Below are 5,049 nucleotides of genomic sequence, written 5' to 3' on the forward strand. Positions count from 1 at the left end.
TTTCTGTATTTAATACTGATATGGATTCCAAAGGTACCATAAAGAAAATACATCATACACTTGAAACCAATTGACAATATAGCATTTTAAAGACATTCTCCAGAATATAAGTATATAGATATATATCCCATATCACATTTAAACACCTATTCGTAAGTTCTTGTGGTCTGTTGCATAATAATACGTGCTGTTAGATGCTTTAATTACTCCAAGCCAGCAACAACAGTTATATTTCAGAAGGAAATGAAATTTCAACTGTTGTGTAATGGTTACTGCAAGGCTCAATGTTGTCTCTAACAGAAACAACATTCGTGCAGTTCTTTTGTAGAAAGTTAGGTGGAGACAGGGAATTGCAAAGCTATCTTTTTCTTTTCCACAGACTGAGTTACATTAAAAATTCAGGTTTATGTTCTCTTTTTTCCAGGATATTGTGAATGTCTGGATAAGTGTAAAATCTGCACGATTGGGACAAAAAGTATCCGCAGTCAGATTATGAAGTTGAACATAATTTAAAGAAATACATATATAATTCAAAAGTCCAAGGAACACTTGGCACACCACCTCAAATATCCAACACGGTTGTCCTTTTATCCAAAGGATATTTACTCCTCTAGTATGTGTATGATGATTAATTATTAAAAAAATGTTTCAAAAGACTTTCCGCTCTTCTTTACGCAGCAGCTTAAACAAGGATAGAGACCTATTTCTAGGTAATAATTTGTACAGTATTTGAAGCTTTCATTTTGTTTTATGGAGGAAGCAGCACTGTAATTATGGTATTTTCAGATGTTCATGAAGAAATCTGATATTTGTTATTCATATATTTTTTGTTAAATATTTGCTTCAAAATACCCCTTCTATCAGGCACAAAAAGGAACGTGTGAATTTATCTTCACAGCTTTGAACTTTTACTAGGAAGCTAAATATATGAACTAGCTGTGCTAAACCCCCTTTACTCTGCTTTTCTGACCTTACTCATTCGTAATAAAATATCTTTTACTTTCTACTAAGACTTATTACCTTATTATTATTTTCTTCTACTCTCATCTTGAATACAATACAGTAAGTCCAATACAGTTTAAGCATAAACTTTGACTTCACGTGAATTAGAGTATTATTATTTTGAGAGAAAATTTTTAAGCCTATAGTTGCTTTGCCACTCACCGTCAACAGCAGTCACTGAGCTTTTTATGTACTGTTACCTACTATTTAGCCCACATTGCCCAGGAACACCTCAAATTTCCTCTAAATTATATTAAAGGCAATAACGATTTCATTTAAATAAGTCAGGGTCGAAAGCCAAGGGAAAATAAAGCATTTCGCCTGCTTTCTCATAGCCAGCTAGCTAGATATAAATTTGCACAGAGAAGTCATGCCTGGAGCATATCTTTGTCAGTTAACATCCTCACAATTTCAAAAGCAAACACCAGAAATGGAAGAAAATGTCTTTGTGACAATTCTGCCAAGGGCTAAAAGAGTATGTGTGACTCTTCTCACCCTTGTTTTTTGTTGATGGAACGCACGGGTAATAGGTGTTAAGAAATATTTTTCTATAAGAAAGGATTAAGAAGTTTTAAGACAACAGTGAAGGTTTTACATTGGCCAGCTTTGGGACAAGGAAAGCAGCCAGCTGCTCTGGACCACAGGGTACAGCTGCATCCAGAGGTCTCCAGGAACACCAGGTACAGTCTGGCAGAGGCAGCTGTTTGTCACATGCGACAACTGACTCTGCCACTACAGCTGGATGCCCACGCCTCCACACTGCTACAGCTGAGCTGTTTTCACTGTCCAAGCTCGGGCAGGTGTACAGATGCTGCGCTGCAAACTTCTCCCAAAGTTCTATCAAAGTTTTCCAAGGGATTCACCAGCATTTTAGCAGTGCTTTTGACAGACTGAAGCAAAGAGATTTGGGACTGGTAAAGGGAAGCTCACTGAATGCTAAAGCTGTTCTGTACAAGAAAGAGTGAACTGCAGGGAAGGGTGAAGAACTGCGAACAAACAGATCACTGTGACCAGCTCCAAGCCACAATCTCACAGGATGCATTATGGTTAACTTGTGCTGGTGAGTACAAAGACATGCTCTCGCACCTTTCATCTGGACAACCCCTTCTTGACGATATTACAGCTCTCACGAAAGCTGTTCTCGTGGAAAAGTCACGGAATGAGTACAAAAGGACATGCAAGAATCAAAGACGTGCAGCCTCACTGAAGGCACATTCAAGCAAGCTACTGAGAGCCTAAAGATAATCAAGTTTTCTGAAAGCAGAAGTTAGCTGCGAGAACGAACAAGCTCTGGCCTGATCAGAGAATTTTTACAAAGAAAATCCGTCTCACTGAGAAGATGACTTTTATCTTAGTTCTCTATTTCTTCATATAAAGATGTGCTAAAACTTCACTATAGTATGCACTGCCAACATTGTGGGGATGCTGGCAGTATCTGGCCTATTCACAACCCAAGAAAAGAAGAACGTGTCCAGGTCTTGAGGGTGCGGTTGTTTGGGGCTTTCCCACCCCCCTTAAACCAACAATAATGTATTTCTTCTGCTACAAAAGCCTCAGAATATTATTTAGAAGCTGACAACTACAAGTCAATCAGTAGGCTCCAAAGAGCAGATCAGAGTTCTGCAGTTTCAAAACATTCCAATACAGGCATCCCTTTGCCCATTTCAAGCTGAAAATGGAGCAAACAATCTTTTTACCCTGGAATCTGAATAATCTTTTAACATTAGTAGACGCAAGGGAGAACTGGCTACTTATTTTCAGAAGTATTTCATAAGAGAATCTGAGGTGACAGGAGGAGTTAATTTGATGCCCTCAGAAGATCCATTGATACCAGGTGTTTCCAACTGTCTAAAGAATCTGGCATTTGCCTAACTGTTTAACAAGGAATACTCCTAAGGGTGGCCTAGAGAAATTCAACTATCTTGCAAAAACTCTTATGACATTCCTTGCTTCAGTTTCCACTAAAATTAACAGATAAACATAGTTGGAACATCGTATTGCCTCATGAGTTTTGAGAACAGGAGTGGTGATAAGGTCTCCACCTAAGTGAAGGTGAGGGCACTGCTGATAACTTTTGCCTGTACTCTGGAGCAGAGATCCGTCTGCTTGCCTGCACTACACTTGAAAAGTTCATTTCCCTGAAAGGGTAAGTGCTCTACAGGAATGCTTGCATGCCTTATGAAATCTGCAGAATATGTCAGCACTAACAGTGCCACAGCCACAGCCATGTCTACAAAGTCTAAGTTACTCAACTCTGAGTGAACTAAATGACAAGTATGCCACTAGTATTTTTTGAAGTCACTCAGGCACTTATTCACATGGAATGTCTGTCCAACAACAAAAAGTCACGCGTTGCAGTAAGTGCAAGACAGTGAATGTCAAGATTCACTGATAATTTTCCATTCAGAAGAGCCAATTTTTCTTAGGCTGCCGCTTGTTGCTTCACTTGTTGCTGTAAATCCTGTCCAGTTCTATCTGTGGCTGGTACTGGTACAATAAGAAACATCTGTTCACTTATTTACATAGCTCAGCAACCTGTCCCCTGAAGAAATCTTGCTTAGAACTGCAAAACTACAATGGTCTAATAGAAACCCCGTATTTCACCACGAGGTTATCTGGCATACATGCATAATTGGCTGTCTGCTTGAGGAGACGCAAAGGTAGAGCATCAAATTACTGGTACATGACCACCAGTACCAATTTAATTTCGTTCTTTGAGGCTGACAGGAAAAAAATTCTCTGCAAGTCTGCAAGTTCTCTGTGGAATTGTTCTCCCTTTTATCTAAGGAAAAAGACAAAACTGCAGAGCAGACAGAGTTTGGAGTATCCCTTTGTCTTGCAGGTTTTGAATGACCACAGCTCAATTAACATTGACATTCGAGGTAGGCATTTTGTTCCTTGCAAATGTCACACATCTCCCATGTGGGTTTCAGCCTGTCTGCTGAAATTCATTCTGCAAGGTGCTTCAGCAAACTTGTAACACACATCACAGTCTCTCTCATCAGCATTAAGGCAGATGCTTTTCATCATCACCACTATTATTTCACACTTGAGAACTGCTTTTGCTTCATATCTATGAACAAAGAGGATTTAACGCTGCATTAAAGACCGGATTCAAGAAAATCTGTTGATGCTGACTCACTTATTACATTCAGGCACTTAGTAGTTTAAATCTGTTGTCTAACAAGCAACTAATTTCTTTATATATTAAGAGATATAGCTGGCATGCACTCTCACATGGCAGCCACAGATACTAAGGAAGAACCAAAACTCAGTTGATTCTGTCCACCCTCAGTAAAATCCATTAACTTTCTTGATACAAGGCCGAGATTCAACAGGCATCTTAGCTACAAAAACCCAGTCCCGATTCAAGTCACCTGCAGAATTTCTGTGGACAAGTAACTAAAAAAAACCCAACAATCTTTCACATATGACATTACTGAATATTACAGAAGTCTGAAACCTCACTCCTACTCAGGAGTTTTTCAGTCTCTGTAATTAGATTTATTTATATCCCTGCAGAAGCAGTGCTCTAAAAACCTATGGTCTGCTAGTCTGGTGCCCAGGCCACCTGAGAACACAGTAAGGCTCAGACATTTCACTTAAACCAGCCATAACTATAAGGTAAATTGATGCACTTAGAATTCAAGGCTACCAAACCTCATCAGTATATTTATGAGGAGACAGGAAGAACATCCGAGTTAAGTTTAACTCTAAGATCATTGCTTCAGTTTCAATGCATCACTGAAAATTCACTAGGAGACCGATACCTGCTCTCAGTGGGTTTACTGCTTGCTTTTACTACACTGCACTGACACATCTTGTTGAAAGAGAAGGGCTGCACCTGTTGATGAACAGAGAGTGATAATAGCTTTGGATCTTCTGCCAGAGTTTTAGATTTGCTTTGAATGATCCTATGATGTGTTTAAGCTTTTACTTAAGATAAAGAAAAATCCTCACAGTCCCACTTATTTATATTCTAGCCTAAATTTAAACGTCTTTTTTAAACCAACTACATTCTTCTAAAACAGTAAGTCCACAGTGACA

This window comes from Cuculus canorus, chromosome 16, assembly GCF_017976375.1.
Source record: "Cuculus canorus isolate bCucCan1 chromosome 16, bCucCan1.pri, whole genome shotgun sequence".
NCBI classification, from domain to species: Eukaryota; Metazoa; Chordata; class Aves; order Cuculiformes; family Cuculidae; genus Cuculus; species Cuculus canorus.